Source organism: Eptatretus burgeri, chromosome 12 (genome assembly GCF_056783735.1).
Source record: "Eptatretus burgeri isolate ZD-2024b chromosome 12, Ebu_testis_v1, whole genome shotgun sequence".
Lineage (NCBI taxonomy): Eukaryota > Metazoa > Chordata > Myxini > Myxiniformes > Myxinidae > Eptatretus > Eptatretus burgeri.
In genome coordinates this window covers 96,311,201-96,327,330 of record NC_140972.1, presented here as the reverse complement: position 1 = coordinate 96,327,330, position 16,130 = coordinate 96,311,201, and the positions used below count along the sequence as shown (strand labels likewise).

The 16,130-nt window shown below is 44.3% G+C and overlaps 1 protein-coding gene across 9 annotated transcripts in view; it reads right to left on the bottom strand.

Moving 5' to 3' along the window:
* Nucleotides 1-6,919, bottom strand: part of SFI1 (SFI1 centrin binding protein) — a 135,947-nt gene extending 129,028 nt beyond the window's left edge. For 8 of the 9 annotated variants that reach the window (XM_085849003.1, XM_085849004.1, XM_085849005.1 and 5 more), the window contains exon 1: nt 6,763-6,918. The gene's annotated coding sequence lies outside the window, so the exon portion shown is untranslated. Of the gene's footprint in view, nt 1-6,762 lie in introns of all 9 variants that reach the window. The other variant, XM_085849009.1, reaches the window with a different exon arrangement.
* Nucleotides 6,920-16,130: the final 9,211 nt, after the last annotated feature.

The following is a 16,130-nucleotide window of genomic DNA, read 5'->3' as shown; positions in this document are numbered from 1 at the left end:
CGATCAAAAAATTTCTCCTCCGACGCCGGCTGCCAAATTTGATCGACCGTCTAGAGCCGTTCTGTCACCTGGTGTGACGGTGTACATCAAACCGATCGTCTCCAACTTTTCTTCATTCATTCAATAGCCCGAGTGGCAGATCGGACACATTGATTGCATTGTGCCAAAGTTCCGCACCTCAATCCCGTAATTTAAGTGCACACGCACTCCGATTGGTCGACTCGTGGAAGTGAATGATAAGGTGGTCAGAGTGGAATGGTGTCGTCAAACATGAAACACATTTATGGGCCTCTTGATAAACTCATCACAAACTTTGGTCATGAATCAACAAGTGAAACATTAAAGGAGAAACATCACAGCAACTGTATCAAAAGGATAAAAGGAAAGAGAAATCTAAAAGTAAAGTAATAACCCTAACCGTATACACAAATACTCCACATCTGTGTTGGGATTTAAAAATATTTTTACTTGGAATATAACTCATTCATTGGCTGGTTCATTTGTTGGTGTCGGTCAATCAGGTGCGTGAATAGGTGAGAGGTAATCGGCACGTCTGCCACCGTGGGTGAGACACGAGACCGGGTCTTCGATGTGCCCGTTAAACCTGGCATTCGTGGATACCTGATCATGATCATTCGTGGATCCATGTTCATCACGAGTTAACAGCCCCAGGTTTGAGGTCACCCAAGCGATGGTGTTATAAACGTGCTCACGATGCTATAAACGATGGTGGAGCAGATTCAAACCATCGACGTTTTTCAACCCAAAGCAGAATGGATGGCATCGATAAGAACGGTAGAGATATGAAAATGGGAAAATGCAAACATTCTTGAAAGCACGTTTAGAGAGCCCGGTGGTAGAATGGTCCATCTCGATGGTGAGTGAATCAACATCGAAAGAGAAATATTAAAAAAGGTACCCATCAGTCTTCGTTCATTCCACAAACTACTCAACGCACAGTTGTTCATCACTTTGCCTCCATGGCGATCGTGATGTATGAGAAGCCAACGCGTCAGGACTGTGTGATCCGGTTGAGAAATAAAGCCCACAATGTACGAGTAATATCATTCATTCATTTACATGATGGAAAGGAGCATTAACGTAGGAAATTCATTTCCTGTTGTCTACTCTGTTCGTGACAGCATTTCGGAATATTAAATCAATTTCACGCACATTCCTGACACCTTGATATATTTAAAAGAATATTAAAACAAGATGTTCATGTTTTACGATCCCAACGCAGATTTTGAATTACTTCTCGGCCTTACTCAAATGTAATCAAATGCCTCCAGCACAGTAAGCTCCAATTACTTACGATTAGACATCGTGTGTAAGGAAAACTAACTCCGTGCATCGAGCACGGCTCAAAAAACCTGCTCCGGTGACGACGGAGACGGCGCAAGGCATTCACAAGGATTTCATCAGAATCCCGATGAATTTTTTGTTGAAGGATTGCAAAGACGAGGTCATTATGAAGGTAACGCCTGCTATTTGTGAACGTTCTCAAAATCAAACATATCATGTGGCACACCAGCTCTCCAATCACCTTCGCCCAAATTGAGGACTCTTCCATGAGCCAAAAACCACACGATATTGATTGGAGATGCTAAATCGGCTGAATCTTGGACGAAAGCGTCGAAGTGAACAAAGTCGTCTAATATCAATATTTGTGAGTAAGAAGTATGAAAAATGATGAAATGGAGAAAGCTATTGCATGTAGGCACAAGTAAAGGTTACAAAAGAGCGATGACAAACAGCATTGTAAAAATGGTGCACACGTTTGAAAAAGCCTGGACTGATGATGGAGTCGGAGAAGACAAAGTTGACGCCTGATGAGAAAAGAGCTGACAAGCCGGGAGAGTGTTGATGGGGAATAAATGAAACGAGTGGATAGCTTGGGTAATTGGAAAGGGAAGGGGGCCAGAATGTAACATTGCAGAACGAGGGCGAGGAAGAGGAGTATAAGGAGGAGGTGAAATGGTTGGGAACCAGAGAAAGACACATGAGCATCCTGGTGGTAAGCGCTCACGCCGATACCGTGTAAATTGTGGTGAAGGCAAATGTTTACACCGTTCTCAGTGGTAAAGGCGATGATGCAGGTATTTGCCGAGATTTCACTCCTACAACAGGACGTGTGAGAACCAAGCTGAAAGAAAAGGAAATGTCACCACAAGACAGTGATGAACACAATAGGTCCTACGATTGTTTACATTGTTTTGTATGCAATGTCGAGGCTCGTGGACGGAATAGAACACGGAACAGATGAGGACACAACATAACAAAAAGAACAGTAGAGAGGTGGGGGGTGGGGGTGCCACCAACAGCAGGGTTGAAGGACAAAACACAACGGTTTGGTCAAAAAACACACTTAAAAAGGTGCATCACAAACTATCTTTCCTATAACCAAGATGGACCTTTTTTTTTGGCATCCACTTATTGTAAAGGACATGATGAGATTTTCCAGGATTCTCGATGAGACATAGCATTGACTAAATCAATGCCACTCAAGCTGGTATCCTTCTCGATGATATCTCGAAGGATAGTGAGGGGATGACCCCTTCTCCGGGGTTACTCAGACTTCCAGAGTAGTACTTTCTTTGCAAGTTCATCATGTTGCATCACATGACAAGCAAGGCGAAGGTGGCGTTTCCTCACAATAGCAGAGCTGTGGGGCAAAGAACCATACAGATCCCTATTTGTGATACGGTCTTGCTAAGAAGCATTCAGAACTTTACGAATCAATCGTGTCTAGGTTCTCTGTCTGGGATGTTCACTTGTGCTTCAAGAATTTCAGCCAAGTGTGACTTAAGATTTTTTTGAAGTTTTTTTTTTTTTTTTTCTTTTCAAAATTTGGATTTACAAATGGCCAATCAGGCACATTTGATCAGAAAGCCCTGCAGAGCAGAAATGCCAAATTTGATGCTTGTATCATAATTTGCACGATTTTTCTACTATCTACTACACTAGTGATATGATCCTCACATAAAGGGTTATGGCAGAGAGTGATGTCAAGGAGTTCCACAGACTGTACCTCTACTAATGGCACTCCAGAGAAGTGAATTGGATATTTTGATTGCCAATCCTTGAGCGTGAGAGCATGTGACTTGCCAACAACATGTTCCAAGTAACTGACTCGCAGCTTAACTATGTGGGCCTGATGAAAGGGATTCAGCAGTGGCCGGTCTTTTGAGCTAAGTTCCGTTCTGCACAGCGTAGAGTCAATGGAAAAATGCTAAAGTTTGTTTTCAAGAAAATAAGATAGTTCATTGATAGAGATCAGAATATCATGGGTCCAAAGACGATGCCAAGTGGAATCCCAGCCGAAAGGGAAAGACCATGGGAAAGGACACGACCAAGGGCCACTGCTCATGGAGGAAATCAGACAAACACTTCGGCAGGGATCTCCAAACACCAAATGAAAACTTAGAAATCAAGCATGGATTCCAGGCAGAATCAAAAGTTGAAGAGACATCTTGAGAGATGGTTTGTGGGTTCAAGGTATCCGTATTGTGCTGTATCAGGAGGAGTAACATATGCAAGGTGGAATGGCAGGATCAAAAGCCAAAGATTGGCAAGTTAGAGAAGAGAGAGGACCTGAAGTTCACTGCAATGAATGATGGACTCCGTCATTTTGCTTATGATCGGAAGAGGGCTGATCGGTCTGCAGTTGCAGGAATCTGTTTTGTAACCTATTGCAACTTATTTGTTTGTTGATAAAAATAGCAAACTATCTACTTGATAAATACCATGCATTACAGAAGGGAAAACATTTTTGAAAGGACATGTATGTTGGAGCCAGGATTTCAGGTACAACTTTGGTGCAAGGGGTAGTCTGGTATAAACCATGGAAAAATAGGACGAGACGAGCCGTCCATACCCATCGCTTCGCTGACTGGTTTTAATCAGGAGACGGCATGTTGTACTTCACAAACATATTGTATGTCTACCTGTGTCTCAATGATATAAAATTAAGGGAAACACAATGAAAGGATCTTTTATAACATGTACATGTCGTTGTTGTTGTGGCCGTGGTTGCTGTTGTTTGTGTGCTATTCCGTGTACCATAAACTATTATATATTTTTTGATTACTTTGAGAAGTATTACAATAATATAATTGTTTTTCTTCCTTCCCTGTCCATCACGCGATATTCTCAAAGGTTCCTGCTGTCATACCGTTGGAACCACGACATGAAAGCTTCAGGTCCTGCTTTTCCTTCTTCCCTCCGAACAAAACAGGCTTTTTAAAGCAAGAATTAGTTTGCTTAAACGGACACAAATTTTTGTTCCAAGTAATTCAATTATTAGTTTTCCAAATGTTCCATTTTTATTATTCGACGGTAGCAGGAACGAACGTACGCATACTCGCACGCACATTTCTCCTTTTGGTAATAGATGACTTCTTATCGACTGTCGTGGTGCTGGTAAATGTTGCAGTTTCCTCACCTAACGGCCAGTACAGTTCTTCGTTCCGTCCATGACATGTCAGTTTCCCGGGTTGAAACCAAGACGAGTCCGGTCATTATACGTTCGTACCTACCACATAATACTGTCAGTCATTTAACATGCGATTGATTGCATTTCGATGTTCACGACAATAAGAGTAAACTGATACAAACCGTTAGAATCATTAAAATTGGAAAATAATTTGTTCATTAGAAAGGTATACATTAATAATGTATCTCTAATAATGTATAGATGGGCGTCATTGCTTGATACAAAATATCACTTAAAACATTTCAAACATTGTAAATTAAAAAAAAGATTCTGTCTATAATTGTTTAACCTGGTGTTGACATTGTGGATAGGGTGGTGGCTTGGGATCCCAGGGTCTTGAGTTCAAGCCCTGTTGACCACTGAATAAACACCAGAGGGTTGACTCAGCCTGTCATCCTTCCGAAATTTGTGAAATGAGTACCAGTGTAGCAACCAAAAGGCTGCACATGAAGGGAAGGGGTATTGATAGATTTATTAAAATCTGGTATTGGTGTGGGGCAGGCATGATGGGCCAAATGGCCTCCTCCTGTGAATAATTTTCTTGTAATCCTTGTACCGTAATGACAGCCACTCATGCCAGTGGGTGAGTGGAAGTAGTACATCATTACTAATTGTCACATCGAACATGAATATTTGTGGAGAGCAAGCAATGAGAAACAAAGCATTCCATAACAATGGTCGATCTCCATCCTCATCAAGAAATCATGTTCAGCAGTCAAACATCCTTCTGATCCCAACACAGAAACCTTCCTTCTGAAATGTTGTAAATGGTTCGTCATGAAGTACCTCGATCCGACTGATGCTGACGTGCAATTGATTGGATGCTGATGTGATTTCAATCCTGGAAAAACCTCAGTCTCCTCTTGTCACTCCGGAAGGATCATTTAACGAACCGTCCAATCAATTTGCATGGTCAGTCACTGGAAGTGGCTCATCAGTCTCTTGAACTTCAGCTTCAACCTCTCCTGGGCCAACAATATACAGATAGCAAAGCTGGCCTCCAAAGACAGCAGAAGACTGGGAATCCGCAATTGTTACCATTCCTTAAAAAAAAAAAAACGAGAACTGCTCACTGCCTTTTGGGAATTTATCCGTCGCTCAATGGAATATGCTCTCTCTTTCGGGCTGGCGCCCCAGCATCACATCAGTCTCTCTTGGATTCTGTGGAATGTAAAGCTATCATTGTTGGAATCTCTCGCAATGAGGCTGAAGCCCGCGGTCAGTCACCCTCATAGGTCGACTAACACTTTTGTTAGCTAGTTAGTGTAACACCTTAACACTTTTGTTCCTTGAGCTTCAGTCTGCAGAATCATCCTCCTGACACCCGAGGCATCTCTATCCCACTCTCCCCTCTGGAGATACAAGCAGGCAGTGCACTGCACCTCACATCATCCCCCATCCCTCCACACAATCTTATCTCACCCCTTTAACCCTACCGAAGCAAACTCAACCGTCTCGTCGTTGTTTGTCCGTCTCGGTCTATCTTTGTCACTCTCTCTCTGGCGTTTTGTGTCAAACCGTTTCCATACTCTCAGTTCGTTGCCCACGAACCCTGTATCAACAAGCTGGTACGTGTCGAACGAACGACCGCGCTCTCCTGTGAGGACGATGTTACATACTGTATATGGAATGAGGGGGTTGGTGTGGGGGGTCAGACATTAACAAGATATTACCCTTTTAAAAAGCTCTACTACGTGAGTGCATTGCATGGTATAACCGGGCCAGCACCGTTCGCGGCTCGGGTTTAACCGGGCCAGCACCGTTCGCGGCTCGGGTTTAACCGGGCCAGCACCGTTCGCGGCTCGGGTTTAACCGGGCCAGCACCGTTCGCGGCTCGGGTTTAACCGGGCCAGCACCGTTCGCGGCTCGGGTTTAACCGGGCCAGCACCGTTCGCGGCTCGGGTTTAACCGGGCCAGCACCGTTCGCGGCTCGGGTTTAACCGGGCCAGCACCGTTCGCGGCTCGGGTTTAACCGGGCCAGCACCGTTCGCGGCTCGGGTTTAACCGGGCCAGCACCGTTCGCGGCTCGGGTTTAACCGGGCCAGCACCGTTCGCGGCTCGGGTTTAACCGGGCCAGCACCGTTCGCGGCTCGGGTTTAACCGGGCCAGCACCGTTCGCGGCTCGGGTTTAACCGGGCCAGCACCGTTCGCGGCTCGGGTTTAACCGGGCCAGCACCGTTCGCGGCTCGGGTTTAACCGGGCCAGCACCGTTCGCGGCTCGGGTTTAACCGGGTCAGACGGAGTGCGACCTTTCCCGCCCAAAATACCCGGCACCTTGCGATCCAAGCCCTCACGGGCCGTGTGTCTGAAGCTCGTCCAACCCGTGCACCAGAACAGATGATCAGCGCACACATATATTTCCTCCTCACTCATTCGGGTACAAATAATAACATTTCAAATCCATTTATCATTGAACCATTTAATTCGAAAAAAAACGTCTTGGGATACTAAAGAGTGATTTTGCTTCAGACAATAATAAATAACAGAAATATTTTTGCGCAAACGGCAAGTGAAACAGGATCTTCCAAAAAATAAAAATAAAAAAACCGGCAAACATCTGGCACGAACTATACCGTCATGGAGTGAATGCGGCGAACGAATGTGAAGGTTTATATGCAGAAAAAAAAATAAAGCAACGTTGGATCAAAAGATATGGGTCTCGATGAAGTGTCACCAAAACCATGACGAAAATGTGCAAATCGATGAGTAAAAGAATGCCGTTATTTTGAGATGAAAAACCGAGTGATGGGATGAAAGCCTTTTGAAGATCACAAGAAGAAGAAGAAGAAGAAGAATAAGAAGAAGAAGAAGAAGAAGAATAAGAAGAAGAAGAAGAAGAAGAAGAAGAAGAAGAAGAAGAAGAAGAAGAAGAAGAAGAAGAAGAAGAAGAAGAAGAAGAAGAAGATTAACAAGTAGAAGCAGAGGAAGGAGGAGGCTGAGGAGAAGAAGGGGAAGAAGAAGAAGAAGAGGAAGAAGAAGAAGAAGAAGAGGAAGAAGAGGAAGGAGGAGGCTGAGGAGAAGAAGAAGAAGAAGAAGAAGAAGAAGAAGAAGAAGAAGAAGAAGAAGTAGAAGAATCTGTTTAATGAAGTGAGTGTTTTGAGTCACAGTGTGGAACCGAGTCCGCAGTCCGCAGGTTGAGTGGTTGATAAAAGTACATCTTCAGATTAAATTTATCTCCCTTTTCCACCGATACATTTTCATCTCTGAAAAGGACAAAAAGAAAAATGCCAGAATAAAGGAGGGATTTTTATTTTGTTTGATCTTTCCCCTCGTCCGTTTTTGTAACTGTGTGTAGAGGTGCCTCAACTTTAGGCTGTAAATTACCGCACATTTCATGAGCTCACGCTTTGATTTATTTTCATCATTACGCTTTGTTTTATTCCTATTAAGAATACTTGATCTCTGTCCATTAAGCATCGATTGATGAAGATTGATTGTGTCTGTCTGTTCTTTGTGGGTTCGAGTATAAACCCTCGTCCTCCCGTCCTGGTGAACGCGTCTGGTGCGTGCTTGCCATCTCCACGCGCGCGCTATAATCTCCAAGGATCATGTGTCCGCCTCCAAGGGAGAACTGTTCAGCTGTCCATCTCGGTCGGTCTTAACCCCCCCTGGACACAACAATATGTAATGGAGTAGAAAGGAAATACCTAATAGATTTTGTTTTTTTTAATGCCGTGAACAAACTTTGGTACATCATGGGTGATGAAGGTTGTGGTCAAGTTTCATCACAATTGCATTTGTGGTTTCTGAGAAGAAAGCAAATACCTATTTTGGGGGGCAACTCCTGCAGACCACCTTAGGGCCAGATTTTTTGTTTTTTTTAATGCCATAAACAAACTTTGGTACATACATGGTGATGAACATATTGTGGTAAAGTTTCATCGAAATCGGATGTGTAGTTTCAGAGAAGAAGTTGCAAGTATTTGTGGACGGACAGATGGACTGACGGACGAACGGACGATGCGCCATCCCATAAGCTCCCCGGAACTACGTTCCAGGTGAGCTAAAATTGCCCAAGATGCAGAGACACATGAGTCCCATAGAGTTAGAACAAGGGAGGACCAAGGGGCATCCAAGACCGTGCAGTACCATGGACAGCAGCAGAGAAAACATGAAGAGGCAAAGGAGAGAAAAGGGACAGAAGGTGACAGAAGCCAAACTGGAGCAGAAACCTAATCTTGGGATCCAATTGTATCGAGTGAGAAATTTGGGACTGTTGGGGTCATGGTGCACCCTTACCGAGATAGCCAATTGGATCTCCAGGCTCCTGCCACACCCCTCGCAGTCTACATTTGTACTCCCAGTCACTGGGTCTCCAGTTGTGTCTTTGCGTGCCATGCTTTGGGTTTCGGGTCATTACCTCCGCCACCAAAGGTGGACGGGGGTTATGTTTTCACCGCTGTTTGTTTGTCTGTCTGTCTCTGACTGCCTGCTTGGCTGTAAGCAGAATATCTCACAAGGTTGTGGACTGATTCGGACAAAACTTGGTGGATAAAATGAGTTGGTGACGAGAACAAGCCGATTAGATTTTGGTTCAGGTCGAGATCAAGATGCGGCCTACCAGTGGATATAAAACATATACTGGACAGCCTTGCGGAGCTATGCGCTCCTCCGAGTGCTTTTCTAGTTCTCCATGAGCATGGCTAACTGCTCAGGTGCTCAAAAGTAAGGTCTCTGTGATATCAATTCCAAGGTCAACACAAAATCCTTCCCTTATAAACCATCAACTGATTGGAAAAACAAAACCTACCAATCTGTAATGAACATGCGACCGGCGTTTTCATCTTCACGAACACTTCCATCGTCACCATCGTCGTCTGAATCGCTCGCACAAGGCTCAAAATGATACGGCTCCAGAATTCCCTTGAAAGCATTCCCATCACTAATTTTGTCTCCAATAGTTTGTTCAAAATCCCAATGATCAGTTTCAACATTCTGAGAACCTTCAGCAATGATGAGTTTCAACATTCTGAGAACCTTTAGAGTTGCTGACGACGGTGAAATCGGTATCGGAATCCGAGCTCCAAACACCCTGTTCCTCCATGGAAGCCGCCGTTTGGATCAAGGTGGGTTCTGAGTGTGACGTCACTGGCAAAATTGAAAATCAACTCTCTAGGGCTTTTTTTTTGAGACTTTTTGAGAAGCAAAAAAATTTCATTATTTTTTTTTTTTTCCCCTTCAAATCAGACCACTAGTCATGATTAGTCAATGGTTTTTCAGTAAGAAAAGAAAGAATTTGCCTTTGGGTTTCCCTTGAGGACCACCTGCAGTAGTACCCTCAGTTTGTGCTCAGATAAACTGTCTAATAACGAGATGTTGAGAATATGTTTCTCCTCAAAATCGCCACAACCTTAACCGATGATCTAGTAATCCAACCGAAGGTGCACGCGTCACTACAACCCTTTAGTTTACATTACATTCGAAGTTCGAGGATGTTTTGACGTCATGATCTCCAATCACACCTTTAACAAGGACTTCACAGTCACGAAAGGTTTTGGACCAGGTCTGGAACAAGATGTCCATTCCGTGGAGTCGGTGACTGGGTCTACCGCCGCTTCTAGTGGTATTTGCTCTGCATTTTAGCCTTGGAAAGTGTACTTATTAATATTATATGAAACTGTGCACCGAGGGAGCTCGTTGGCGAAGGAATGCTTTTGCATGGTCACGTGTTCGTCCCACTGCCCTGTTTGAGTCGGTCATTGTTTAGGTCTTCGGATGAAGCTTTGATTTCAAAAATTCCCCCGTTTTCTTACTTGCCCGTGTTCCACTTTGGGGTTAAATTTCCAAAAGTCCGGACCTATGGAGGAGCGAAAGAACACTTGCAATTGTTGTTCCCATCTCGCACACTCGAAGCGTGTTTTCACCTTTTGTCTCAGGTTCATCGGCCAGGCTCTCCTCACGACTGGCAATGAATTCACAGGATGAGGTCACAAGGCGAGCGAGTTTAAAGGTCTGCACAGAAGGTATTGATTTCATGCTCTCCATGTTGTAGTTTATCGAAATGTTTTGTTATTTATTAATTGACCACCGGACATTCCCAATACAGTTGATCAATCGGATCCACTTAACATTCAAGTCCCTAAATCTTGCAACTGCTCTCCCACTTCATTGCTGGTTTGCATTAATTACATGTCACAAATCAGAAAGGAAGTAAAACAAGTCTCAGTCACTTGCTCGCCATGATTCTTCCAAACGGTCATCGTCCGTTGTACTAAACTAAATCATTTGCGAAAGAAAAGGCCTTTTATTTCGGTACTTTGAGTGGAGAATAACCCCTCCAACTCAAGGGCTTTGTTCTCTGTCATTGATAAACTTCTAAATGGAGCTGAAACTCCTTTTCTGTTGACTCCGTCCTTTATCACTGGAGAAGAGATTTTCTGTTGCCTTTCAGGGTTAGATTTCATGTAGATGTAGTAACCGGTGAAGGTGCCCTTTCATGGAGGTAGGCGTGCACATTGTGAACCACAACTTGAAAGTGTTATTTCAGAGAGAACGAGCTACAAGCTCACGGTTGTTGATCTTCGCCACTGATCCTCCGATGGAATCTTGATTGCAAAAGATTTGGAGCCACGGCGAGAGCAAACACGAAGCGCCCGGACAAGCGATGCCCGTGGCAGGCTCGGGTGGAACGAGTGAGTGCGACGTATTCAGCACCTGCAGATCTCATCTCGTCTCCGTGTGCCTGGATACAAAAAGGGACAACACCTGGCTTCATACTAATAAGATTGACCGCAGTCCTTGCAGTCGGGTTCCAGATGTTGAGGTACATGCTTGTTGTACATGTCATGGTGATGCACTCTCGCAGTGGAAAAACATGGAGGCACGGAGCCAGAAAGCATTGGTCACTGTGGTAGCAGGTGCCGCAACACAAAGACAACCTACAGTTGGTTCATCGGACTTTAATTGATAAGTCGGTTTATATATTACTCGAGCAGAAATACCCATCATCACCTGACAGCCGACAGTGCACAGACGCATGCGGACAAAAAGGGTGACGAATGCTTTGTCCGCCATCGCAGGCTCACCAGGTGTCTTGTATGTTACGGGATTGATTGTCCCATTTCATACTTTCTCCAGATGCCATTTCTGTCTGTGCTGTGTCCCACCGTCTTGTCCATGATGTGTCGATGTCCCGGCCCAGTGGAGGGTGGAGTGGTGCTAAGGGGTAGAGGAAGTGTGAAATTGTGGTGGGTATTGTAGGGGAGATGGTTGTTGGGGGATTGTGGGGGTGATGGTGGAGGGGGGGTTGTGGGATGGTGGTGGGTATTGTGGAGGAGATGATTGATGGGGGATTGTGGAGGAGAAACCCTTAAAGTTTTAGCGTCCTCGGTCAAATCCTCTCGGAGAAGTAGATGATGATACGAACATACTTTCTCTTCACTATAAATAGTTGGCGGTTCATTTGATTTGTAGAAATGTGTTGATAATAGATAATTATTTTCAGGTCCTCTTGTGGTAACTGCCGGACAATGACAACAGGTGTTTGATTCACCGCTCAAATCACCTGTGTGCATGTGCTGGTAACTCGGTGGAGATTGCGTTACAGTTTTCAGCGACGGCTGTTTCTTCCGCTTAATCATGGGTATGGCATCCTCTCTCAACCATAGCAGATAACCACAAGTTCTAGCCATCTCTGCTGATTCATAACATGCTCTGCAACATGTTCTGAACACAAAAGTGAATATTTTCGAGGCTCGATCCACGCTCGGGTATTTCGGACAAACCTCATCCAATTTCTGGCAAACTTGGTGTTTTTCATCCATTGGAGTAGCATGAACCCATCTCGGTTTATATTACTATACAAGCACTAAGGACACATCGACTCGGCCTATTTGTGGAAAAATCGAGAATTATTCGACGTTTTCGTTAAACTGTACCGCGATGTAACCGATATCCAGTATCGATATGACCGTCAACTTCCTGATGCGACATCACGGCTAATTAAATCTGCAGAAGAAAAAGATGAAGATTTCGACTTTTAATCGCCAAATTACCTCCTTTATAAATCGGAAATCGGAAAAATCGGAAATCGGAAAAAATCGGAAAAATAATCGGAAATCGGAAAAAATCGGAAAAATAATCGGAAATCGGAAAAATGACGCATCATATCTACTTTGGAGGTTATCAAGGGGTCGATTGGCGTTTCGGTGGTCTGAGCATTTTGGGTTCCCTTTCAAGGCCAAAGTCGGCGGAGGACGAAGGCCCGTGATTGTGGTGGTGCAAAGCCAACATCTTTTGTCTGAATCTTTCTTTTATCCTTTCACAGTCGGTAAGGAGAGCCGGAATGAGAAAACGTTTTGGAATCAAAGCACTTTCTCAACAAATTTAATCATAATTTCAGACTTTGCACCACCGTCGGTCAAGAACCCCTGGCTCAAGCATGAGATCCATGCCAGTTGAACTGTTACCAAGATTCAGACAGAACAGAGAAACCAGATAAAAGTGAAGTCGATCCATTTGTAATTGGGAACTGTTGCTGAACACACCATTCCTCTCCACGGCGGTCTTCCTCAGCTCGGGCTAGTTGGGCTTTGGGGCTTGGACAAAGAACCTGATGTAACATCACGCAAAATGCAGAAGGAACTTTAACAAATACTCCATAATGATATGTTTGATCAACAGAGGAAGGCCATCTGATCCTTAACCCCTCCCCTCATTGACCCTTCATGAATGACTCGGCTCCTTTGACTCGATCCATCTTCATCGATTCAGCCCCATATGATCCTTCACCCTTGATTTTCACACTTCTACCCCATCGTACAATCCAGCTAACCCCCATTCCCCTCTCTTATTGCGATGAACTGTGAATGTCCAAAACCAAAACGTCAGTGCTACTTTATACGTGCGCAGCAGGCAGCACGTCTCAATCAACTTCTAGTTGGTAAAACACCATTTGAATTGTCTTCCGACAGCAGCCTTGATAAAATATGCCATTCCTCTGAGGCCATGAAACCCTCTCTCTCTGGGATCATAAGAGTATTCTTCTATATTACCTTATTTGGAAACTCACAGGTAAAGATGCTTACCTGACATTGATATTGGGAAGACAGATAGGTGCTGTAACAACAGTAATAATGGTAAATGCCATGATCAGCAATTGGTGCCGCCTGCGATTGGTGGAGCTTCCCCAGGGAGGACTTTGATGGATTTTCTGGGATATTTGCCAAAGTGACAAAAAGAGCGAAGCCCAGCGGAGGAAGCAGGCAGGGGCGGTTATCCCTGTTCTTTTTGCGAGTTTCCTTTCTCGGGTGAACTTGAATCCACCATTGAACCTGAGAGTCGAGATGCGTCTCCACATTCAGTTTGTATTGAAGGTTCGGTGGAATCCCATCCTCGCCTTATTACCTGTGGCCTGCGGAACACACAACTAGTAATAAAGTGACCGAGCACAGTGACGATCCGTGAAGTTTTTAAGTGCCTCCCCAGCTATAACCCCCTTATCGAAGTGACTGCACCTGCGGCAAAACGTGCAGCGGCTTGCGATGCTTATTGCCAGCTCGTTCCATTCACAAATTTACCATGAGTAATTACGCTGTCAACAGACACACATGTTACTGTTATGGACTTTTAATCAACCTCAAAAATGGTCTGCAGCTTCATGTGCAGATAAACGAGATTTTTATGGGTTTTTTGGGGGGGGGTTTTTTGAAACGTTTTGAGTCCTCGTGATGCTCCAATAAACAGACAAAAGGTCTTTTTGCGTTCGATGAGTGGAACATTGATCTTAGCTCAGGTTTGCTGAAACTCAGTAGAAGTTACTCCTGCACACTGGATTCAGTATTGATCCTTCAGAAAGGCAAAAAGCCTTCATAATGGCAATGCCTTGCTTTTAACCCTTCACTGTAGCTTCCCAATTCAACAATAAAGCATTCGTACAATGTGGGCTCGTCGACCTTGCCAAGCTTTTATACAAGCTCCAGATCGGTGAGCTTGAGTAGCTGGCAAATGGAAGCCACCTCTTTATGTTGTAAACTATTGTAGATCTTTTTTTTTTTCTTTCTTTCTTTTTTTTGTTTTTTTTTTTACACCAAGAATGACTCACGGGAGATTATTGACTTCTCTCCATTGCTTTGAGGCTTGCTTCATAGGCCTAATGGCCTGAGTACTTATTGCCTGAAAATGTTCTCATCAATGCTTCAACCCATAGTACATATGTCGTAATTGTCCTGGTTAATCAGGCAAACGTACCGTGATGAGCACTGGTCATTATTCAAACCACAGACTCTGCAGACTTTGCTTGAACGATTTCTGAGTGGCGAGTGGCCAAATTCGATGCCATGGGCGAGACCTCGTTCCCACCTAAAAACCAAAGGCTGCTGCTGTGGAAGAGACCAAGATGGCAACTTCACTCAAGTAATGGACAATTTAATTAAATTAATAATGGTGACATTCGAAATGAAAACAAGAGCACGTGTATAATCAGATGAGTACCAAGGAAGAAAAGAGGCAACGAATTCTGAAAGATGTCTACAACAGATGATAGAGACAAGCAATTGACGAACTACAGTATAAAGAAGTCACAACCTCCTCCCCAGTCGCCACGATGGCGATGACGATGAGCCTGAACACACAAAGGAGGGCAGAGTGATGGGAAAGCAAAAGAAGTGAAAGAAACTTTCTGCAGCTTGAGAAATAAATCGGGTGGTGGAGGGAAAGGACGAAGGGTGCTTCATGCTCGAGACCAGCAGGGTCCAAGCCTTGCATGGAAATGCTGCGGGATGATTGGGCAGTCGCCGCAAACTTGGCCCGGTGGATCAAAGGGGTGTCTCCACACCCATTTACCAGTGCTACTCCTCACTAACTTTCTGCACTGTTACTGTGCTGTCATTTTGAAAAGAACTCAGAGAAAAATTAGAACAAAAAAACTGAAAAAAGTAAGTAACTGCAAAAACGGGTGTGTCTCTGTCTCTCTGTCTCTCTGTCTCTCTGTCTCTCTCACCAGCCTATCTGTCTCTCTGTCTCTCTGTCTCTCTGTGTCTCTGTGTCTCTCTCTCTCTCTCTCTCTCTCTCTCTCTCTCTCTCTCTCTCTCTCTCTCTCTCTCTCTCTCTCTCTCTCTCTCTCTCTCTCTCTCTCTCTCTCTCTCTCTCTCTCTCTCTCTCTCTCTCTCTCTCTCACCAGCCTATTTGTAAAACACCCGGATGGGGGGGGGGGGGGTAAACGCTCGGTCGGGATTCAAACCCAGGCTAGACAATTTAGAGGTGAGCATGAGTACCTCGAGGCAATCTCATGAAAAACTAAACAAACTGTGGACAAAAAAATCAGAAGAAAGGGGAAAAAAATTGAAGAAAGAACGAAATAATGCAGACAAGCACTGTGTCTGTACCATCCAGATAATATACTGATGTATATGTAGAGAATGCAGACGAGTACTGTATCTGTATCATCCAAACATACATGTGGAGAATGTAGACAAGTACCGTATCTGTATCATCCAAACATACATGTGGAGAATGTAGACAAGTACCGTATCTGTATCATCCAAACATACACGTGGAGAATGTGGACAAGTTCTGTATCTGTACCATCCAGATAATATACTGATGTACATTTCGAGAATGCACACATGGATATAAACATGTCCCATGTAAGTCAGACACTCAGCGATCTCAAGAGAAAGTTTCGTTGGTTTCAAAC